The 22,777-nt window shown below is 38.8% G+C and overlaps 16 non-coding genes and 16 pseudogenes across 16 annotated transcripts; all 32 read right to left on the bottom strand.

Annotated features, from left to right (window-relative positions):
* Positions 1 to 224: 224 nt before the first annotated feature.
* On the bottom strand, positions 225 to 389 carry LOC134544957 (U2 spliceosomal RNA; annotated as a pseudogene).
* A 656-nt stretch (positions 390 to 1,045) lies between these two features.
* On the bottom strand, positions 1,046 to 1,238 carry LOC134544939 (U2 spliceosomal RNA). Its single transcript, XR_010078167.1, has one exon. It is a non-coding gene; the product is annotated as a U2 spliceosomal RNA (small nuclear RNA).
* A 410-nt stretch (positions 1,239 to 1,648) lies between these two features.
* On the bottom strand, positions 1,649 to 1,813 carry LOC134544958 (U2 spliceosomal RNA; annotated as a pseudogene).
* A 657-nt stretch (positions 1,814 to 2,470) lies between these two features.
* Positions 2,471 to 2,663, bottom strand: LOC134544950 (U2 spliceosomal RNA). Its single transcript, XR_010078178.1, has one exon. It is a non-coding gene; the product is annotated as a U2 spliceosomal RNA (small nuclear RNA).
* Positions 2,664 to 3,073: 410 nt separating this feature from the next.
* Positions 3,074 to 3,238, bottom strand: LOC134544959 (U2 spliceosomal RNA; annotated as a pseudogene).
* Positions 3,239 to 3,894: 656 nt separating this feature from the next.
* Positions 3,895 to 4,087, bottom strand: LOC134544961 (U2 spliceosomal RNA). Its single transcript, XR_010078185.1, has one exon. It is a non-coding gene; the product is annotated as a U2 spliceosomal RNA (small nuclear RNA).
* Positions 4,088 to 4,497: 410 nt separating this feature from the next.
* On the bottom strand, positions 4,498 to 4,662 carry LOC134544960 (U2 spliceosomal RNA; annotated as a pseudogene).
* A 656-nt stretch (positions 4,663 to 5,318) lies between these two features.
* On the bottom strand, positions 5,319 to 5,511 carry LOC134544972 (U2 spliceosomal RNA). Its single transcript, XR_010078186.1, has one exon. It is a non-coding gene; the product is annotated as a U2 spliceosomal RNA (small nuclear RNA).
* A 411-nt stretch (positions 5,512 to 5,922) lies between these two features.
* On the bottom strand, positions 5,923 to 6,087 carry LOC134544962 (U2 spliceosomal RNA; annotated as a pseudogene).
* A 656-nt stretch (positions 6,088 to 6,743) lies between these two features.
* Positions 6,744 to 6,936, bottom strand: LOC134544981 (U2 spliceosomal RNA). The gene has a single exon (XR_010078187.1). It is a non-coding gene; the product is annotated as a U2 spliceosomal RNA (small nuclear RNA).
* A 410-nt stretch (positions 6,937 to 7,346) lies between these two features.
* LOC134544963 (U2 spliceosomal RNA) lies at positions 7,347 to 7,511 on the bottom strand (annotated as a pseudogene).
* Positions 7,512 to 8,167: 656 nt separating this feature from the next.
* On the bottom strand, positions 8,168 to 8,360 carry LOC134544940 (U2 spliceosomal RNA). Its single transcript, XR_010078168.1, has one exon. It is a non-coding gene; the product is annotated as a U2 spliceosomal RNA (small nuclear RNA).
* Positions 8,361 to 8,770: 410 nt separating this feature from the next.
* On the bottom strand, positions 8,771 to 8,935 carry LOC134544964 (U2 spliceosomal RNA; annotated as a pseudogene).
* Positions 8,936 to 9,591: 656 nt separating this feature from the next.
* On the bottom strand, positions 9,592 to 9,784 carry LOC134544941 (U2 spliceosomal RNA). Its single transcript, XR_010078169.1, has one exon. It is a non-coding gene; the product is annotated as a U2 spliceosomal RNA (small nuclear RNA).
* A 410-nt stretch (positions 9,785 to 10,194) lies between these two features.
* LOC134544965 (U2 spliceosomal RNA) lies at positions 10,195 to 10,359 on the bottom strand (annotated as a pseudogene).
* Positions 10,360 to 11,015: 656 nt separating this feature from the next.
* Positions 11,016 to 11,208, bottom strand: LOC134544942 (U2 spliceosomal RNA). The gene has a single exon (XR_010078170.1). It is a non-coding gene; the product is annotated as a U2 spliceosomal RNA (small nuclear RNA).
* A 410-nt stretch (positions 11,209 to 11,618) lies between these two features.
* LOC134544966 (U2 spliceosomal RNA) lies at positions 11,619 to 11,783 on the bottom strand (annotated as a pseudogene).
* Positions 11,784 to 12,439: 656 nt separating this feature from the next.
* LOC134544943 (U2 spliceosomal RNA) lies at positions 12,440 to 12,632 on the bottom strand. The gene has a single exon (XR_010078171.1). It is a non-coding gene; the product is annotated as a U2 spliceosomal RNA (small nuclear RNA).
* A 410-nt stretch (positions 12,633 to 13,042) lies between these two features.
* On the bottom strand, positions 13,043 to 13,207 carry LOC134544967 (U2 spliceosomal RNA; annotated as a pseudogene).
* Positions 13,208 to 13,863: 656 nt separating this feature from the next.
* Positions 13,864 to 14,056, bottom strand: LOC134544944 (U2 spliceosomal RNA). Its single transcript, XR_010078172.1, has one exon. It is a non-coding gene; the product is annotated as a U2 spliceosomal RNA (small nuclear RNA).
* A 410-nt stretch (positions 14,057 to 14,466) lies between these two features.
* Positions 14,467 to 14,631, bottom strand: LOC134544968 (U2 spliceosomal RNA; annotated as a pseudogene).
* A 656-nt stretch (positions 14,632 to 15,287) lies between these two features.
* On the bottom strand, positions 15,288 to 15,480 carry LOC134544945 (U2 spliceosomal RNA). Its single transcript, XR_010078173.1, has one exon. It is a non-coding gene; the product is annotated as a U2 spliceosomal RNA (small nuclear RNA).
* A 410-nt stretch (positions 15,481 to 15,890) lies between these two features.
* Positions 15,891 to 16,055, bottom strand: LOC134544969 (U2 spliceosomal RNA; annotated as a pseudogene).
* A 656-nt stretch (positions 16,056 to 16,711) lies between these two features.
* On the bottom strand, positions 16,712 to 16,904 carry LOC134544946 (U2 spliceosomal RNA). The gene has a single exon (XR_010078174.1). It is a non-coding gene; the product is annotated as a U2 spliceosomal RNA (small nuclear RNA).
* A 410-nt stretch (positions 16,905 to 17,314) lies between these two features.
* LOC134544970 (U2 spliceosomal RNA) lies at positions 17,315 to 17,479 on the bottom strand (annotated as a pseudogene).
* Positions 17,480 to 18,137: 658 nt separating this feature from the next.
* LOC134544947 (U2 spliceosomal RNA) lies at positions 18,138 to 18,330 on the bottom strand. The gene has a single exon (XR_010078175.1). It is a non-coding gene; the product is annotated as a U2 spliceosomal RNA (small nuclear RNA).
* A 410-nt stretch (positions 18,331 to 18,740) lies between these two features.
* On the bottom strand, positions 18,741 to 18,905 carry LOC134544971 (U2 spliceosomal RNA; annotated as a pseudogene).
* Positions 18,906 to 19,561: 656 nt separating this feature from the next.
* On the bottom strand, positions 19,562 to 19,754 carry LOC134544948 (U2 spliceosomal RNA). The gene has a single exon (XR_010078176.1). It is a non-coding gene; the product is annotated as a U2 spliceosomal RNA (small nuclear RNA).
* A 410-nt stretch (positions 19,755 to 20,164) lies between these two features.
* On the bottom strand, positions 20,165 to 20,329 carry LOC134544973 (U2 spliceosomal RNA; annotated as a pseudogene).
* A 656-nt stretch (positions 20,330 to 20,985) lies between these two features.
* On the bottom strand, positions 20,986 to 21,178 carry LOC134544949 (U2 spliceosomal RNA). Its single transcript, XR_010078177.1, has one exon. It is a non-coding gene; the product is annotated as a U2 spliceosomal RNA (small nuclear RNA).
* A 410-nt stretch (positions 21,179 to 21,588) lies between these two features.
* Positions 21,589 to 21,753, bottom strand: LOC134544974 (U2 spliceosomal RNA; annotated as a pseudogene).
* Positions 21,754 to 22,409: 656 nt separating this feature from the next.
* LOC134544951 (U2 spliceosomal RNA) lies at positions 22,410 to 22,602 on the bottom strand. Its single transcript, XR_010078179.1, has one exon. It is a non-coding gene; the product is annotated as a U2 spliceosomal RNA (small nuclear RNA).
* Positions 22,603 to 22,777: the final 175 nt, after the last annotated feature.

A 22,777-nucleotide genomic window follows, 5' to 3' on the forward strand; every position in this document is an offset into this window, starting at 1 on the left:
GGTTGGTAGGGGTTTGGTGGGTTGTAGTGGGGGGGGGGGGGGTATATCCATAACAACGCTCTTACAATTACCGTACTTTCCACTTGCTGCAGCACAAGCTGGTCCCTTAGATTAACTGCAGTTTCAATAAGGCAAGAATGATTCTCATGGGAGTGTTGACTTTATACATTACATTTTAATTGTCAATATAATTTTATCTTAACAGATATTTAACGTTGCCTAAGCAATGTGCCCCCATGCTGGCATGCACTAGGCAGTGGCCAGCAGGGTCAATCGCACTCCCCGGACCAGGTCCGGGGGCAATCCGTCACAAAAAATGCTGCCAAGACAAAGTGTAGAAGAATCGCAGATACTACACTTCGATCTTAGCCAAAAGGCCGAGAAGCGATACTACACTCTGATCTTAGCCGAAAGGCCGAGAAACATCCCTTAAAATACACATCAAAATTAATATTGCACATTGTAAAACTCCATTAACCAAACACATGTAGTTCAACAGATAAAAAAAAGTCAATACAATTCATACAAATATTAACATGAGTAATGAATAACAATAATAGTAATAAAAGGTTTCACAACAAGCCTTAACCACACACTTACATAAACTCACGCATCGACATGACAAAATACATTTTCAATACATCATCATTATTATCATTTAACACTGCCTAATTGTTAATTATATTGAATTTTTTCTCACACAGCTAAATTTATTAAACATTCACAACAAGCACTACATTGTATGATAAAATAAAATAATTAATTCCTATTATTCTGCACACAAAATTGCTAAGTTCCTACATGTTCTCGCATTCCAAGTTCGTCCCTTGGGCATCCTTGTAGTTCCTGTTCGGCCGCCCCTGGCAGCACCTACTGGATCAGCTTTCTCTTCCTCTTCATTTGTTGAATGTACACACGACTTTTCTGTATTGTCTCTGCACTTGGGCACATTACATTACAACAATCAATTTTTCACTATCATCCATTCTTACAAGTTGGTAACAATGTTTATTACATTTAAAACAAACTTAAAGTTTATTACATTTTGTGGTGGGCCGATCCCGGTGGTACTGCAATACCGGGCCAACCCGCGGCGGAGGTGGGGCAAGCCCCTAGCACTCCGCCCTGTTCCAAAAATCAGTTTAATATTCTGGTCCTGCGATGCAGGACGTATCAGATATTAAGCTGATAAGAACAGATACTACACTTTGATCTTAGCCAAAAGGCCGAGAAGCGATAACAATCCTAATGAACCAGGAGCTATATGGGCTCCCTATTACTAAATCAAATGCTATAACAAGGTCTACTGACTTCCATAAACGACTGTACACTTTCGACGAGCCGTCATACTCTACACCACACATGCACAAGCATGGTCTGTACATTGATAATATCTTCAATACAGTGACACGAGGTATTACAATCCAAATGAATCACTATTCACCAGCAATAAACAAAAAACTTGGTATATCCATAACAACGCTCTTACAATTACCGTACTTTCCACTTGCTGCAGCACAAGCTGGTCCCTTAGATTAACTGCAGTTTCAATAAGGCAAGAATGATTCTCATGGGAGAGTTGACTTTATACATTACATTTTAATTGTCAATATAATTTTATCTAAACAGATATTTAACGTTGCCTAAGCAATGTGCCCCCATGCTGGCATGCACTAGGCAGTGGCCAGCAGGGTCAATCGCACTCCCCGGACCAGGTCCGGGGGCAATCCGTCACAAAAAATGCTGCCAAGACAAAGTGTAGAAGAATCGCAGATACTACACTTCGATCTTAGCCAAAAGGCCGAGAAGCGATACTACACTCTGATCTTAGCCGAAAGGCCGAGAAACATCCCTTAAAATACACATCAAAATTAATATTGCACATTGTAAAACTCCATTAACCAAACACATGTAGTTCAACAGATAAAAAAAAGTCAATACAATTCATACAAATATTAACATGAGTAATGAATAACAATAATAGTAATAAAAGGTTTCACAACAAGCCTTAAACCACACACTTACATAAACTCACGCATCGACATGACAAAATACATTTTCAATACATCATCATTATTATCATTTAACACTGCCTAATTGTTAATTATATTGAATTTTTTCTCACACAGCTAAATTTATTAAACATTCACAACAAGCACTACATTGTATGATAAAATAAAATAATTAATTCCTATTATTCTGCACACAAAATTGCTAAGTTCCTACATGTTCTCGCATTCCAAGTTCGTCCCTTGGGCATCCTTGTAGTTCCTGTTCGGCCGCCCCTGGCAGCACCTACTGGATCAGCTTTCTCTTCCTCTTCATTTGTTGAATGTACACACGACTTTTCTGTATTGTCTCTGCACTTGGGCACATTACATTACAACAATCAATTTTTCACTATCATCCATTCTTACAAGTTGGTAACAATGTTTATTACATTTAAAACAAACTTAAAGTTTATTACATTTTGTGGTGGGCCGATCCCGGTGGTACTGCAATACCGGGCCAACCCGCGGCGGAGGTGGGGCAAGCCCCTAGCACTCCGCCCTGTTCCAAAAATCAGTTTAATATTCTGGTCCTGCGATGCAGGACGTATCAGATATTAAGCTGATAAGAACAGATACTACACTTTGATCTTAGCCAAAAGGCCGAGAAGCGATAACAATCCTAATGAACCAGGAGCTATATGGGCTCCCTATTACTAAATCAAATGCTATAACAAGGTCTACTGACTTCCATAAACGACTGTACACTTTCGACGAGCCGTCATACTCTACACCACACATGCACAAGCATGGTCTGTACATTGATAATATCTTCAATACAGTGACACGAGGTATTACAATCCAAATGAATCACTATTCACCAGCAATAAACAAAAAACTTGGTATATCCATAACAACGCTCTTACAATTACCGTACTTTCCACTTGCTGCAGCACAAGCTGGTCCCTTAGATTAACTGCAGTTTCAATAAGGCAAGAATGATTCTCATGGGAGAGTTGACTTTATACATTACATTTTAATTGTCAATATAATTTTATCTAAACAGATATTTAACGTTGCCTAAGCAATGTGCCCCCATGCTGGCATGCACTAGGCAGTGGCCAGCAGGGTCAATCGCACTCCCCGGACCAGGTCCGGGGGCAATCCGTCACAAAAAATGCTGCCAAGACAAAGTGTAGAAGAATCGCAGATACTACACTTCGATCTTAGCCAAAAGGCCGAGAAGCGATACTACACTCTGATCTTAGCCGAAAGGCCGAGAAACATCCCTTAAAATACACATCAAAATTAATATTGCACATTGTAAAACTCCATTAACCAAACACATGTAGTTCAACAGATAAAAAAAAGTCAATACAATTCATACAAATATTAACATGAGTAATGAATAACAATAATAGTAATAAAAGGTTTCACAACAAGCCTTAACCACACACTTACATAAACTCACGCATCGACATGACAAAATACATTTTCAATACATCATCATTATTATCATTTAACACTGCCTAATTGTTAATTATATTGAATTTTTTCTCACACAGCTAAATTTATTAAACATTCACAACAAGCACTACATTGTATGATAAAATAAAATAATTAATTCCTATTATTCTGCACACAAAATTGCTAAGTTCCTACATGTTCTCGCATTCCAAGTTCGTCCCTTGGGCATCCTTGTAGTTCCTGTTCGGCCGCCCCTGGCAGCACCTACTGGATCAGCTTTCTCTTCCTCTTCATTTGTTGAATGTACACACGACTTTTCTGTATTGTCTCTGCACTTGGGCACATTACATTACAACAATCAATTTTTCACTATCATCCATTCTTACAAGTTGGTAACAATGTTTATTACATTTAAAACAAACTTAAAGTTTATTACATTTTGTGGTGGGCCGATCCCGGTGGTACTGCAATACCGGGCCAACCCGCGGCGGAGGTGGGGCAAGCCCCTAGCACTCCGCCCTGTTCCAAAAATCAGTTTAATATTCTGGTCCTGCGATGCAGGACGTATCAGATATTAAGCTGATAAGAACAGATACTACACTTTGATCTTAGCCAAAAGGCCGAGAAGCGATAACAATCCTAATGAACCAGGAGCTATATGGGCTCCCTATTACTAAATCAAATGCTATAACAAGGTCTACTGACTTCCATAAACGACTGTACACTTTCGACGAGCCGTCATACTCTACACCACACATGCACAAGCATGGTCTGTACATTGATAATATCTTCAATACAGTGACACGAGGTATTACAATCCAAATGAATCACTATTCACCAGCAATAAACAAAAAACTTGGTATATCCATAACAACGCTCTTACAATTACCGTACTTTCCACTTGCTGCAGCACAAGCTGGTCCCTTAGATTAACTGCAGTTTCAATAAGGCAAGAATGATTCTCATGGGAGAGTTGACTTTATACATTACATTTTAATTGTCAATATAATTTTATCTAAACAGATATTTAACGTTGCCTAAGCAATGTGCCCCCATGCTGGCATGCACTAGGCAGTGGCCAGCAGGGTCAATCGCACTCCCCGGACCAGGTCCGGGGGCAATCCGTCACAAAAAATGCTGCCAAGACAAAGTGTAGAAGAATCGCAGATACTACACTTCGATCTTAGCCAAAAGGCCGAGAAGCGATACTACACTCTGATCTTAGCCGAAAGGCCGAGAAACATCCCTTAAAATACACATCAAAATTAATATTGCACATTGTAAAACTCCATTAACCAAACACATGTAGTTCAACAGATAAAAAAAAGTCAATACAATTCATACAAATATTAACATGAGTAATGAATAACAATAATAGTAATAAAAGGTTTCACAACAAGCCTTAACCACACACTTACATAAACTCACGCATCGACATGACAAAATACATTTTCAATACATCATCATTATTATCATTTAACACTGCCTAATTGTTAATTATATTGAATTTTTTCTCACACAGCTAAATTTATTAAACATTCACAACAAGCACTACATTGTATGATAAAATAAAATAATTAATTCCTATTATTCTGCACACAAAATTGCTAAGTTCCTACATGTTCTCGCATTCCAAGTTCGTCCCTTGGGCATCCTTGTAGTTCCTGTTCGGCCGCCCCTGGCAGCACCTACTGGATCAGCTTTCTCTTCCTCTTCATTTGTTGAATGTACACACGACTTTTCTGTATTGTCTCTGCACTTGGGCACATTACATTACAACAATCAATTTTTCACTATCATCCATTCTTACAAGTTGGTAACAATGTTTATTACATTTAAAACAAACTTAAAGTTTATTACATTTTGTGGTGGGCCGATCCCGGTGGTACTGCAATACCGGGCCAACCCGCGGCGGAGGTGGGGCAAGCCCCTAGCACTCCGCCCTGTTCCAAAAATCAGTTTAATATTCTGGTCCTGCGATGCAGGACGTATCAGATATTAAGCTGATAAGAACAGATACTACACTTTGATCTTAGCCAAAAGGCCGAGAAGCGATAACAATCCTAATGAACCAGGAGCTATATGGGCTCCCTATTACTAAATCAAATGCTATAACAAGGTCTACTGACTTCCATAAACGACTGTACACTTTCGACGAGCCGTCATACTCTACACCACACATGCACAAGCATGGTCTGTACATTGATAATATCTTCAATACAGTGACACGAGGTATTACAATCCAAATGAATCACTATTCACCAGCAATAAACAAAAAACTTGGTATATCCATAACAACGCTCTTACAATTACCGTACTTTCCACTTGCTGCAGCACAAGCTGGTCCCTTAGATTAACTGCAGTTTCAATAAGGCAAGAATGATTCCTCATGGGAGAGTTGACTTTATACATTACATTTTAATTGTCAATATAATTTTATCTAAACAGATATTTAACGTTGCCTAAGCAATGTGCCCCCATGCTGGCATGCACTAGGCAGTGGCCAGCAGGGTCAATCGCACTCCCCGGACCAGGTCCGGGGGCAATCCGTCACAAAAAATGCTGCCAAGACAAAGTGTAGAAGAATCGCAGATACTACACTTCGATCTTAGCCAAAAGGCCGAGAAGCGATACTACACTCTGATCTTAGCCGAAAGGCCGAGAAACATCCCTTAAAATACACATCAAAATTAATATTGCACATTGTAAAACTCCATTAACCAAACACATGTAGTTCAACAGATAAAAAAAAGTCAATACAATTCATACAAATATTAACATGAGTAATGAATAACAATAATAGTAATAAAAGGTTTCACAACAAGCCTTAACCACACACTTACATAAACTCACGCATCGACATGACAAAATACATTTTCAATACATCATCATTATTATCATTTAACACTGCCTAATTGTTAATTATATTGAATTTTTTCTCACACAGCTAAATTTATTAAACATTCACAACAAGCACTACATTGTATGATAAAATAAAATAATTAATTCCTATTATTCTGCACACAAAATTGCTAAGTTCCTACATGTTCTCGCATTCCAAGTTCGTCCCTTGGGCATCCTTGTAGTTCCTGTTCGGCCGCCCCTGGCAGCACCTACTGGATCAGCTTTCTCTTCCTCTTCATTTGTTGAATGTACACACGACTTTTCTGTATTGTCTCTGCACTTGGGCACATTACATTACAACAATCAATTTTTCACTATCATCCATTCTTACAAGTTGGTAACAATGTTTATTACATTTAAAACAAACTTAAAGTTTATTACATTTTGTGGTGGGCCGATCCCGGTGGTACTGCAATACCGGGCCAACCCGCGGCGGAGGTGGGGCAAGCCCCTAGCACTCCGCCCTGTTCCAAAAATCAGTTTAATATTCTGGTCCTGCGATGCAGGACGTATCAGATATTAAGCTGATAAGAACAGATACTACACTTTGATCTTAGCCAAAAGGCCGAGAAGCGATAACAATCCTAATGAACCAGGAGCTATATGGGCTCCCTATTACTAAATCAAATGCTATAACAAGGTCTACTGACTTCCATAAACGACTGTACACTTTCGACGAGCCGTCATACTCTACACCACACATGCACAAGCATGGTCTGTACATTGATAATATCTTCAATACAGTGACACGAGGTATTACAATCCAAATGAATCACTATTCACCAGCAATAAACAAAAAACTTGGTATATCCATAACAACGCTCTTACAATTACCGTACTTTCCACTTGCTGCAGCACAAGCTGGTCCCTTAGATTAACTGCAGTTTCAATAAGGCAAGAATGATTCTCATGGGAGAGTTGACTTTATACATTACATTTTAATTGTCAATATAATTTTATCTAAACAGATATTTAACGTTGCCTAAGCAATGTGCCCCCATGCTGGCATGCACTAGGCAGTGGCCAGCAGGGTCAATCGCACTCCCCGGACCAGGTCCGGGGGCAATCCGTCACAAAAAATGCTGCCAAGACAAAGTGTAGAAGAATCGCAGATACTACACTTCGATCTTAGCCAAAAGGCCGAGAAGCGATACTACACTCTGATCTTAGCCGAAAGGCCGAGAAACATCCCTTAAAATACACATCAAAATTAATATTGCACATTGTAAAACTCCATTAACCAAACACATGTAGTTCAACAGATAAAAAAAAGTCAATACAATTCATACAAATATTAACATGAGTAATGAATAACAATAATAGTAATAAAAGGTTTCACAACAAGCCTTAACCACACACTTACATAAACTCACGCATCGACATGACAAAATACATTTTCAATACATCATCATTATTATCATTTAACACTGCCTAATTGTTAATTATATTGAATTTTTTCTCACACAGCTAAATTTATTAAACATTCACAACAAGCACTACATTGTATGATAAAATAAAATAATTAATTCCTATTATTCTGCACACAAAATTGCTAAGTTCCTACATGTTCTCGCATTCCAAGTTCGTCCCTTGGGCATCCTTGTAGTTCCTGTTCGGCCGCCCCTGGCAGCACCTACTGGATCAGCTTTCTCTTCCTCTTCATTTGTTGAATGTACACACGACTTTTCTGTATTGTCTCTGCACTTGGGCACATTACATTACAACAATCAATTTTTCACTATCATCCATTCTTACAAGTTGGTAACAATGTTTATTACATTTAAAACAAACTTAAAGTTTATTACATTTTGTGGTGGGCCGATCCCGGTGGTACTGCAATACCGGGCCAACCCGCGGCGGAGGTGGGGCAAGCCCCTAGCACTCCGCCCTGTTCCAAAAATCAGTTTAATATTCTGGTCCTGCGATGCAGGACGTATCAGATATTAAGCTGATAAGAACAGATACTACACTTTGATCTTAGCCAAAAGGCCGAGAAGCGATAACAATCCTAATGAACCAGGAGCTATATGGGCTCCCTATTACTAAATCAAATGCTATAACAAGGTCTACTGACTTCCATAAACGACTGTACACTTTCGACGAGCCGTCATACTCTACACCACACATGCACAAGCATGGTCTGTACATTGATAATATCTTCAATACAGTGACACGAGGTATTACAATCCAAATGAATCACTATTCACCAGCAATAAACAAAAAACTTGGTATATCCATAACAACGCTCTTACAATTACCGTACTTTCCACTTGCTGCAGCACAAGCTGGTCCCTTAGATTAACTGCAGTTTCAATAAGGCAAGAATGATTCTCATGGGAGAGTTGACTTTATACATTACATTTTAATTGTCAATATAATTTTATCTAAACAGATATTTAACGTTGCCTAAGCAATGTGCCCCCATGCTGGCATGCACTAGGCAGTGGCCAGCAGGGTCAATCGCACTCCCCGGACCAGGTCCGGGGGCAATCCGTCACAAAAAATGCTGCCAAGACAAAGTGTAGAAGAATCGCAGATACTACACTTCGATCTTAGCCAAAAGGCCGAGAAGCGATACTACACTCTGATCTTAGCCGAAAGGCCGAGAAACATCCCTTAAAATACACATCAAAATTAATATTGCACATTGTAAAACTCCATTAACCAAACACATGTAGTTCAACAGATAAAAAAAAGTCAATACAATTCATACAAATATTAACATGAGTAATGAATAACAATAATAGTAATAAAAGGTTTCACAACAAGCCTTAACCACACACTTACATAAACTCACGCATCGACATGACAAAATACATTTTCAATACATCATCATTATTATCATTTAACACTGCCTAATTGTTAATTATATTGAATTTTTTCTCACACAGCTAAATTTATTAAACATTCACAACAAGCACTACATTGTATGATAAAATAAAATAATTAATTCCTATTATTCTGCACACAAAATTGCTAAGTTCCTACATGTTCTCGCATTCCAAGTTCGTCCCTTGGGCATCCTTGTAGTTCCTGTTCGGCCGCCCCTGGCAGCACCTACTGGATCAGCTTTCTCTTCCTCTTCATTTGTTGAATGTACACACGACTTTTCTGTATTGTCTCTGCACTTGGGCACATTACATTACAACAATCAATTTTTCACTATCATCCATTCTTACAAGTTGGTAACAATGTTTATTACATTTAAAACAAACTTAAAGTTTATTACATTTTGTGGTGGGCCGATCCCGGTGGTACTGCAATACCGGGCCAACCCGCGGCGGAGGTGGGGCAAGCCCCTAGCACTCCGCCCTGTTCCAAAAATCAGTTTAATATTCTGGTCCTGCGATGCAGGACGTATCAGATATTAAGCTGATAAGAACAGATACTACACTTTGATCTTAGCCAAAAGGCCGAGAAGCGATAACAATCCTAATGAACCAGGAGCTATATGGGCTCCCTATTACTAAATCAAATGCTATAACAAGGTCTACTGACTTCCATAAACGACTGTACACTTTCGACGAGCCGTCATACTCTACACCACACATGCACAAGCATGGTCTGTACATTGATAATATCTTCAATACAGTGACACGAGGTATTACAATCCAAATGAATCACTATTCACCAGCAATAAACAAAAAACTTGGTATATCCATAACAACGCTCTTACAATTACCGTACTTTCCACTTGCTGCAGCACAAGCTGGTCCCTTAGATTAACTGCAGTTTCAATAAGGCAAGAATGATTCTCATGGGAGAGTTGACTTTATACATTACATTTTAATTGTCAATATAATTTTATCTAAACAGATATTTAACGTTGCCTAAGCAATGTGCCCCCATGCTGGCATGCACTAGGCAGTGGCCAGCAGGGTCAATCGCACTCCCCGGACCAGGTCCGGGGGCAATCCGTCACAAAAAATGCTGCCAAGACAAAGTGTAGAAGAATCGCAGATACTACACTTCGATCTTAGCCAAAAGGCCGAGAAGCGATACTACACTCTGATCTTAGCCGAAAGGCCGAGAAACATCCCTTAAAATACACATCAAAATTAATATTGCACATTGTAAAACTCCATTAACCAAACACATGTAGTTCAACAGATAAAAAAAAGTCAATACAATTCATACAAATATTAACATGAGTAATGAATAACAATAATAGTAATAAAAGGTTTCACAACAAGCCTTAACCACACACTTACATAAACTCACGCATCGACATGACAAAATACATTTTCAATACATCATCATTATTATCATTTAACACTGCCTAATTGTTAATTATATTGAATTTTTTCTCACACAGCTAAATTTATTAAACATTCACAACAAGCACTACATTGTATGATAAAATAAAATAATTAATTCCTATTATTCTGCACACAAAATTGCTAAGTTCCTACATGTTCTCGCATTCCAAGTTCGTCCCTTGGGCATCCTTGTAGTTCCTGTTCGGCCGCCCCTGGCAGCACCTACTGGATCAGCTTTCTCTTCCTCTTCATTTGTTGAATGTACACACGACTTTTCTGTATTGTCTCTGCACTTGGGCACATTACATTACAACAATCAATTTTTCACTATCATCCATTCTTACAAGTTGGTAACAATGTTTATTACATTTAAAACAAACTTAAAGTTTATTACATTTTGTGGTGGGCCGATCCCGGTGGTACTGCAATACCGGGCCAACCCGCGGCGGAGGTGGGGCAAGCCCCTAGCACTCCGCCCTGTTCCAAAAATCAGTTTAATATTCTGGTCCTGCGATGCAGGACGTATCAGATATTAAGCTGATAAGAACAGATACTACACTTTGATCTTAGCCAAAAGGCCGAGAAGCGATAACAATCCTAATGAACCAGGAGCTATATGGGCTCCCTATTACTAAATCAAATGCTATAACAAGGTCTACTGACTTCCATAAACGACTGTACACTTTCGACGAGCCGTCATACTCTACACCACACATGCACAAGCATGGTCTGTACATTGATAATATCTTCAATACAGTGACACGAGGTATTACAATCCAAATGAATCACTATTCACCAGCAATAAACAAAAAACTTGGTATATCCATAACAACGCTCTTACAATTACCGTACTTTCCACTTGCTGCAGCACAAGCTGGTCCCTTAGATTAACTGCAGTTTCAATAAGGCAAGAATGATTCTCATGGGAGAGTTGACTTTATACATTACATTTTAATTGTCAATATAATTTTATCTAAACAGATATTTAACGTTGCCTAAGCAATGTGCCCCCATGCTGGCATGCACTAGGCAGTGGCCAGCAGGGTCAATCGCACTCCCCGGACCAGGTCCGGGGGCAATCCGTCACAAAAAATGCTGCCAAGACAAAGTGTAGAAGAATCGCAGATACTACACTTCGATCTTAGCCAAAAGGCCGAGAAGCGATACTACACTCTGATCTTAGCCGAAAGGCCGAGAAACATCCCTTAAAATACACATCAAAATTAATATTGCACATTGTAAAACTCCATTAACCAAACACATGTAGTTCAACAGATAAAAAAAAGTCAATACAATTCATACAAATATTAACATGAGTAATGAATAACAATAATAGTAATAAAAGGTTTCACAACAAGCCTTAACCACACACTTACATAAACTCACGCATCGACATGACAAAATACATTTTCAATACATCATCATTATTATCATTTAACACTGCCTAATTGTTAATTATATTGAATTTTTTCTCACACAGCTAAATTTATTAAACATTCACAACAAGCACTACATTGTATGATAAAATAAAATAATTAATTCCTATTATTCTGCACACAAAATTGCTAAGTTCCTACATGTTCTCGCATTCCAAGTTCGTCCCTTGGGCATCCTTGTAGTTCCTGTTCGGCCGCCCCTGGCAGCACCTACTGGATCAGCTTTCTCTTCCTCTTCATTTGTTGAATGTACACACGACTTTTCTGTATTGTCTCTGCACTTGGGCACATTACATTACAACAATCAATTTTTCACTATCATCCATTCTTACAAGTTGGTAACAATGTTTATTACATTTAAAACAAACTTAAAGTTTATTACATTTTGTGGTGGGCCGATCCCGGTGGTACTGCAATACCGGGCCAACCCGCGGCGGAGGTGGGGCAAGCCCCTAGCACTCCGCCCTGTTCCAAAAATCAGTTTAATATTCTGGTCCTGCGATGCAGGACGTATCAGATATTAAGCTGATAAGAACAGATACTACACTTTGATCTTAGCCAAAAGGCCGAGAAGCGATAACAATCCTAATGAACCAGGAGCTATATGGGCTCCCTATTACTAAATCAAATGCTATAACAAGGTCTACTGACTTCCATAAACGACTGTACACTTTCGACGAGCCGTCATACTCTACACCACACATGCACAAGCATGGTCTGTACATTGATAATATCTTCAATACAGTGACACGAGGTATTACAATCCAAATGAATCACTATTCACCAGCAATAAACAAAAAACTTGGTATATCCATAACAACGCTCTTACAATTACCGTACTTTCCACTTGCTGCAGCACAAGCTGGTCCCTTAGATTAACTGCAGTTTCAATAAGGCAAGAATGATTCTCATGGGAGAGTTGACTTTATACATTACATTTTAATTGTCAATATAATTTTATCTAAACAGATATTTAACGTTGCCTAAGCAATGTGCCCCCATGCTGGCATGCACTAGGCAGTGGCCAGCAGGGTCAATCGCACTCCCCGGACCAGGTCCGGGGGCAATCCGTCACAAAAAATGCTGCCAAGACAAAGTGTAGAAGAATCGCAGATACTACACTTCGATCTTAGCCAAAAGGCCGAGAAGCGATACTACACTCTGATCTTAGCCGAAAGGCCGAGAAACATCCCTTAAAATACACATCAAAATTAATATTGCACATTGTAAAACTCCATTAACCAAACACATGTAGTTCAACAGATAAAAAAAAGTCAATACAATTCATACAAATATTAACATGAGTAATGAATAACAATAATAGTAATAAAAGGTTTCACAACAAGCCTTAACCACACACTTACATAAACTCACGCATCGACATGACAAAATACATTTTCAATACATCATCATTATTATCATTTAACACTGCCTAATTGTTAATTATATTGAATTTTTTCTCACACAGCTAAATTTATTAAACATTCACAACAAGCACTACATTGTATGATAAAATAAAATAATTAATTCCTATTATTCTGCACACAAAATTGCTAAGTTCCTACATGTTCTCGCATTCCAAGTTCGTCCCTTGGGCATCCTTGTAGTTCCTGTTCGGCCGCCCCTGGCAGCACCTACTGGATCAGCTTTCTCTTCCTCTTCATTTGTTGAATGTACACACGACTTTTCTGTATTGTCTCTGCACTTGGGCACATTACATTACAACAATCAATTTTTCACTATCATCCATTCTTACAAGTTGGTAACAATGTTTATTACATTTAAAACAAACTTAAAGTTTATTACATTTTGTGGTGGGCCGATCCCGGTGGTACTGCAATACCGGGCCAACCCGCGGCGGAGGTGGGGCAAGCCCCTAGCACTCCGCCCTGTTCCAAAAATCAGTTTAATATTCTGGTCCTGCGATGCAGGACGTATCAGATATTAAGCTGATAAGAACAGATACTACACTTTGATCTTAGCCAAAAGGCCGAGAAGCGATAACAATCCTAATGAACCAGGAGCTATATGGGCTCCCTATTACTAAATCAAATGCTATAACAAGGTCTACTGACTTCCATAAACGACTGTACACTTTCGACGAGCCGTCATACTCTACACCACACATGCACAAGCATGGTCTGTACATTGATAATATCTTCAATACAGTGACACGAGGTATTACAATCCAAATGAATCACTATTCACCAGCAATAAACAAAAAACTTGGTATATCCATAACAACGCTCTTACAATTACCGTACTTTCCACTTGCTGCAGCACAAGCTGGTCCCTTAGATTAACTGCAGTTTCAATAAGGCAAGAATGATTCTCATGGGAGAGTTGACTTTATACATTACATTTTAATTGTCAATATAATTTTATCTAAACAGATATTTAACGTTGCCTAAGCAATGTGCCCCCATGCTGGCATGCACTAGGCAGTGGCCAGCAGGGTCAATCGCACTCCCCGGACCAGGTCCGGGGGCAATCCGTCACAAAAAATGCTGCCAAGACAAAGTGTAGAAGAATCGCAGATACTACACTTCGATCTTAGCCAAAAGGCCGAGAAGCGATACTACACTCTGATCTTAGCCGAAAGGCCGAGAAACATCCCTTAAAATACACATCAAAATTAATATTGCACATTGTAAAACTCCATTAACCAAACACATGTAGTTCAACAGATAAAAAAAAGTCAATACAATTCATACAAATATTAACATGAGTAATGAATAACAATAATAGTAATAAAAGGTTTCACAACAAGCCTTAACCACACACTTACATAAACTCACGCATCGACATGACAAAATACATTTTCAATACATCATCATTATTATCATTTAACACTGCCTAATTGTTAATTATATTGAATTTTTTCTCACACAGCTAAATTTATTAAACATTCACAACAAGCACTACATTGTATGATAAAATAAAATAATTAATTCCTATTATTCTGCACACAAAATTGCTAAGTTCCTACATGTTCTCGCATTCCAAGTTCGTCCCTTGGGCATCCTTGTAGTTCCTGTTCGGCCGCCCCTGGCAGCACCTACTGGATCAGCTTTCTCTTCCTCTTCATTTGTTGAATGTACACACGACTTTTCTGTATTGTCTCTGCACTTGGGCACATTACATTACAACAATCAATTTTTCACTATCATCCATTCTTACAAGTTGGTAACAATGTTTATTACATTTAAAACAAACTTAAAGTTTATTACATTTTGTGGTGGGCCGATCCCGGTGGTACTGCAATACCGGGCCAACCCGCGGCGGAGGTGGGGCAAGCCCCTAGCACTCCGCCCTGTTCCAAAAATCAGTTTAATATTCTGGTCCTGCGATGCAGGACGTATCAGATATTAAGCTGATAAGAACAGATACTACACTTTGATCTTAGCCAAAAGGCCGAGAAGCGATAACAATCCTAATGAACCAGGAGCTATATGGGCTCCCTATTACTAAATCAAATGCTATAACAAGGTCTACTGACTTCCATAAACGACTGTACACTTTCGACGAGCCGTCATACTCTACACCACACATGCACAAGCATGGTCTGTACATTGATAATATCTTCAATACAGTGACACGAGGTATTACAATCCAAATGAATCACTATTCACCAGCAATAAACAAAAAACTTGGTATATCCATAACAACGCTCTTACAATTACCGTACTTTCCACTTGCTGCAGCACAAGCTGGTCCCTTAGATTAACTGCAGTTTCAATAAGGCAAGAATGATTCTCATGGGAGAGTTGACTTTATACATTACATTTTAATTGTCAATATAATTTTATCTAAACAGATATTTAACGTTGCCTAAGCAATGTGCCCCCATGCTGGCATGCACTAGGCAGTGGCCAGCAGGGTCAATCGCACTCCCCGGACCAGGTCCGGGGGCAATCCGTCACAAAAAATGCTGCCAAGACAAAGTGTAGAAGAATCGCAGATACTACACTTCGATCTTAGCCAAAAGGCCGAGAAGCGATACTACACTCTGATCTTAGCCGAAAGGCCGAGAAACATCCCTTAAAATACACATCAAAATTAATATTGCACATTGTAAAACTCCATTAACCAAACACATGTAGTTCAACAGATAAAAAAAAGTCAATACAATTCATACAAATATTAACATGAGTAATGAATAACAATAATAGTAATAAAAGGTTTCACAACAAGCCTTAACCACACACTTACATAAACTCACGCATCGACATGACAAAATACATTTTCAATACATCATCATTATTATCATTTAACACTGCCTAATTGTTAATTATATTGAATTTTTTCTCACACAGCTAAATTTATTAAACATTCACAACAAGCACTACATTGTATGATAAAATAAAATAATTAATTCCTATTATTCTGCACACAAAATTGCTAAGTTCCTACATGTTCTCGCATTCCAAGTTCGTCCCTTGGGCATCCTTGTAGTTCCTGTTCGGCCGCCCCTGGCAGCACCTACTGGATCAGCTTTCTCTTCCTCTTCATTTGTTGAATGTACACACGACTTTTCTGTATTGTCTCTGCACTTGGGCACATTACATTACAACAATCAATTTTTCACTATCATCCATTCTTACAAGTTGGTAACAATGTTTATTACATTTAAAACAAACTTAAAGTTTATTACATTTTGTGGTGGGCCGATCCCGGTGGTACTGCAATACCGGGCCAACCCGCGGCGGAGGTGGGGCAAGCCCCTAGCACTCCGCCCTGTTCCAAAAATCAGTTTAATATTCTGGTCCTGCGATGCAGGACGTATCAGATATTAAGCTGATAAGAACAGATACTACACTTTGATCTTAGCCAAAAGGCCGAGAAGCGATAACAATCCTAATGAACCAGGAGCTATATGGGCTCCCTATTACTAAATCAAATGCTATAACAAGGTCTACTGACTTCCATAAACGACTGTACACTTTCGACGAGCCGTCATACTCTACACCACACATGCACAAGCATGGTCTGTACATTGATAATATCTTCAATACAGTGACACGAGGTATTACAATCCAAATGAATCACTATTCACCAGCAATAAACAAAAAACTTGGTATATCCATAACAACGCTCTTACAATTACCGTACTTTCCACTTGCTGCAGCACAAGCTGGTCCCTTAGATTAACTGCAGTTTCAATAAGGCAAGAATGATTCTCATGGGAGAGTTGACTTTATACATTACATTTTAATTGTCAATATAATTTTATCTAAACAGATATTTAACGTTGCCTAAGCAATGTGCCCCCATGCTGGCATGCACTAGGCAGTGGCCAGCAGGGTCAATCGCACTCCCCGGACCAGGTCCGGGGGCAATCCGTCACAAAAAATGCTGCCAAGACAAAGTGTAGAAGAATCGCAGATACTACACTTCGATCTTAGCCAAAAGGCCGAGAAGCGATACTACACTCTGATCTTAGCCGAAAGGCCGAGAAACATCCCTTAAAATACACATCAAAATTAATATTGCACATTGTAAAACTCCATTAACCAAACACATGTAGTTCAACAGATAAAAAAAAGTCAATACAATTCATACAAATATTAACATGAGTAATGAATAACAATAATAGTAATAAAAGGTTTCACAACAAGCCTTAACCACACACTTACATAAACTCACGCATCGACATGACAAAATACATTTTCAATACATCATCATTATTATCATTTAACACTGCCTAATTGTTAATTATATTGAATTTTTTCTCACACAGCTAAATTTATTAAACATTCACAACAAGCACTACATTGTATGATAAAATAAAATAATTAATTCCTATTATTCTGCACACAAAATTGCTAAGTTCCTACATGTTCTCGCATTCCAAGTTCGTCCCTTGGGCATCCTTGTAGTTCCTGTTCGGCGCCGCCCCTGGCAGCACCTACTGGATCAGCTTTCTCTTCCTCTTCATTTGTTGAATGTACACACGACTTTTCTGTATTGTCTCTGCACTTGGGCACATTACATTACAACAATCAATTTTTCACTATCATCCATTCTTACAAGTTGGTAACAATGTTTATTACATTTAAAACAAACTTAAAGTTTATTACATTTTGTGGTGGGCCGATCCCGGTGGTACTGCAATACCGGGCCAACCCGCGGCGGAGGTGGGGCAAGCCCCTAGCACTCCGCCCTGTTCCAAAAATCAGTTTAATATTCTGGTCCTGCGATGCAGGACGTATCAGATATTAAGCTGATAAGAACAGATACTACACTTTGATCTTAGCCAAAAGGCCGAGAAGCGATAACAATCCTAATGAACCAGGAGCTATATGGGCTCCCTATTACTAAATCAAATGCTATAACAAGGTCTACTGACTTCCATAAACGACTGTACACTTTCGACGAGCCGTCATACTCTACACCACACATGCACAAGCATGGTCTGTACATTGATAATATCTTCAATACAGTGACACGAGGTATTACAATCCAAATGAATCACTATTCACCAGCAATAAACAAAAAACTTGGTATATCCATAACAACGCTCTTACAATTACCGTACTTTCCACTTGCTGCAGCACAAGCTGGTCCCTTAGATTAACTGCAGTTTCAATAAGGCAAGAATGATTCTCATGGGAGAGTTGACTTTATACATTACATTTTAATTGTCAATATAATTTTATCTAAACAGATATTTAACGTTGCCTAAGCAATGTGCCCCCATGCTGGCATGCACTAGGCAGTGGCCAGCAGGGTCAATCGCACTCCCCGGACCAGGTCCGGGGGCAATCCGTCACAAAAAATGCTGCCAAGACAAAGTGTAGAAGAATCGCAGATACTACACTTCGATCTTAGCCAAAAGGCCGAGAAGCGATACTACACTCTGATCTTAGCCGAAAGGCCGAGAAACATCCCTTAAAATACACATCAAAATTAATATTGCACATTGTAAAACTCCATTAACCAAACACATGTAGTTCAACAGATAAAAAAAAGTCAATACAATTCATACAAATATTAACATGAGTAATGAATAACAATAATAGTAATAAAAGGTTTCACAACAAGCCTTAACCACACACTTACATAAACTCACGCATCGACATGACAAAATACATTTTCAATACATCATCATTATTATCATTTAACACTGCCTAATTGTTAATTATATTGAATTTTTTCTCACACAGCTAAATTTATTAAACATTCACAACAAGCACTACATTGTATGATAAAATAAAATAATTAATTCCTATTATTCTGCACACAAAATTGCTAAGTTCCTACATGTTCTCGCATTCCAAGTTCGTCCCTTGGGCATCCTTGTAGTTCCTGTTCGGCCGCCCCTGGCAGCACCTACTGGATCAGCTTTCTCTTCCTCTTCATTTGTTGAATGTACACACGACTTTTCTGTATTGTCTCTGCACTTGGGCACATTACATTACAACAATCAATTTTTCACTATCATCCATTCTTACAAGTTGGTAACAATGTTTATTACATTTAAAACAAACTTAAAGTTTATTACATTTTGTGGTGGGCCGATCCCGGTGGTACTGCAATACCGGGCCAACCCGCGGCGGAGGTGGGGCAAGCCCCTAGCACTCCGCCCTGTTCCAAAAATCAGTTTAATATTCTGGTCCTGCGATGCAGGACGTATCAGATATTAAGCTGATAAGAACAGATACTACACTTTGATCTTAGCCAAAAGGCCGAGAAGCGATAACAATCCTAATGAACCAGGAGCTATATGGGCTCCCTATTACTAAATCAAATGCTATAACAAGGTCTACTGACTTCCATAAACGACTGTACACTTTCGACGAGCCGTCATACTCTACACCACACATGCACAAGCATGGTCTGTACATTGATAATATCTTCAATACAGTGACACGAGGTATTACAATCCAAATGAATCACTATTCACCAGCAATAAACAAAAAACTTGGTATATCCATAACAACGCTCTTACAATTACCGTACTTTCCACTTGCTGCAGCACAAGCTGGTCCCTTAGATTAACTGCAGTTTCAATAAGGCAAGAATGATTCTCATGGGAGAGTTGACTTTATACATTACATTTTAATTGTCAATATAATTTTATCTAAACAGATATTTAACGTTGCCTAAGCAATGTGCCCCCATGCTGGCATGCACTAGGCAGTGGCCAGCAGGGTCAATCGCACTCCCCGGACCAGGTCCGGGGGCAATCCGTCACAAAAAATGCTGCCAAGACAAAGTGTAGAAGAATCGCAGATACTACACTTCGATCTTAGCCAAAAGGCCGAGAAGCGATACTACACTCTGATCTTAGCCGAAAGGCCGAGAAACATCCCTTAAAATACACATCAAAATTAATATTGCACATTGTAAAACTCCATTAACCAAACACATGTAGTTCAACAGATAAAAAAAAGTCAATACAATTCATACAAATATTAACATGAGTAATGAATAACAATAATAGTAATAAAAGGTTTCACAACAAGCCTTAACCACACACTTACATAAACTCACGCATCGACATGACAAAATACATTTTCAATACATCATCATTATTATCATTTAACACTGCCTAATTGTTAATTATATTGAATTTTTTCTCACACAGCTAAATTTATTAAACATTCACAACAAGCACTACATTGTATGATAAAATAAAATAATTAATTCCTATTATTCTGCACACAAAATTGCTAAGTTCCTACATGTTCTCGCATTCCAAGTTCGTCCCTTGGGCATCCTTGTAGTTCCTGTTCGGCCGCCCCTGGCAGCACCTACTGGATCAGCTTTCTCTTCCTCTTCATTTGTTGAATGTACACACGACTTTTCTGTATTGTCTCTGCACTTGGGCACATTACATTACAACAATCAATTTTTCACTATCATCCATTCTTACAAGTTGGTAACAATGTTTATTACATTTAAAACAAACTTAAAGTTTATTACATTTTGTGGTGGGCCGATCCCGGTGGTACTGCAATACCGGGCCAACCCGCGGCGGAGGTGGGGCAAGCCCCTAGCACTCCGCCCTGTTCCAAAAATCAGTTTAATATTCTGGTCCTGCGATGCAGGACGTATCAGATATTAAGCTGATAAGAACAGATACTACACTTTGATCTTAGCCAAAAGGCCGAGAAGCGATAACAATCCTAATGAACCAGGAGCTATATGGGCTCCCTATTACTAAATCAAATGCTATAACAAGGTCTACTGACTTCCATAAACGACTGTACACTTTCGACGAGCCGTCATACTCTACACCACACATGCACAAGCATGGTCTGTACATTGATAATATCTTCAATACAGTGACACGAGGTATTACAATCCAAATGAATCACTATTCACCAGCAATAAACAAAAAACTTGGTATATCCATAACAACGCTCTTACAATTACCGTACTTTCCACTTGCTGCAGCACAAGCTGGTCCCTTAGATTAACTGCAGTTTCAATAAGGCAAGAATGATTCTCATGGGAGAGTTGACTTTATACATTACATTTTAATTGTCAATATAATTTTATCTAAACAGATATTTAACGTTGCCTAAGCAATGTGCCCCCATGCTGGCATGCACTAGGCAGTGGCCAGCAGGGTCAATCGCACTCCCCGGACCAGGTCCGGGGGCAATCCGTCACAAAAAATGCTGCCAAGACAAAGTGTAGAAGAATCGCAGATACTACACTTCGATCTTAGCCAAAAGGCCGAGAAGCGATACTACACTCTGATCTTAGCCGAAAGGCCGAGAAACATCCCTTAAAATACACATCAAAATTAATATTGCACATTGTAAAACTCCATTAACCAAACACATGTAGTTCAACAGATAAAAAAAAGTCAATACAATTCATACAAATATTAACATGAGTAATGAATAACAATAATAGTAATAAAAGGTTTCACAACAAGCCTTAACCACACACTTACATAAACTCACGCATCGACATGACAAAATACATTTTCAATACATCATCATTATTATCATTTAACACTGCCTAATTGTTAATTATATTGAATTTTTTCTCACACAGCTAAATTTATTAAACATTCACAACAAGCACTACATTGTATGATAAAATAAAATAATTAATTCCTATTATTCTGCACACAAAATTGCTAAGTTCCTACATGTTCTCGCATTCCAAGTTCGTCCCTTGGGCATCCTTGTAGTTCCTGTTCGGCCGCCCCTGGCAGCACCTACTGGATCAGCTTTCTCTTCCTCTTCATTTGTTGAATGTACACACGACTTTTCTGTATTGTCTCTGCACTTGGGCACATTACATTACAACAATCAATTTTTCACTATCATCCATTCTTACAAGTTGGTAACAATGTTTATTACATTTAAAACAAACTTAAAGTTTATTACATTTTGTGGTGGGCCGATCCCGGTGGTACTGCAATACCGGGCCAACCCGCGGCGGAGGTGGGGCAAGCCCCTAGCACTCCGCCCTGTTCCAAAAATCAGTTTAATATTCTGGTCCTGCGATGCAGGACGTATCAGATATTAAGCTGATAAGAACAGATACTACACTTTGATCTTAGCCAAAAGGCCGAGAAGCGATAACAATCCTAATGAACCAGGAGCTATATGGGCTCCCTATTACTAAATCAAATGCTATAACAAGGTCTACTGACTTCCATAAACGACTGTACACTTTCGACGAGCCGTCATACTCTACACCACACATGCACAAGCATGGTCTGTACATTGATAATATCTTCAATACAGTGACACGA

The sequence above is a fragment of the Bacillus rossius genome, unplaced genomic scaffold (genome assembly GCF_032445375.1).
Source record: "Bacillus rossius redtenbacheri isolate Brsri unplaced genomic scaffold, Brsri_v3 Brsri_v3_scf533, whole genome shotgun sequence".
In the NCBI taxonomy this organism is placed as follows: Eukaryota; Metazoa; Arthropoda; class Insecta; order Phasmatodea; family Bacillidae; genus Bacillus; species Bacillus rossius.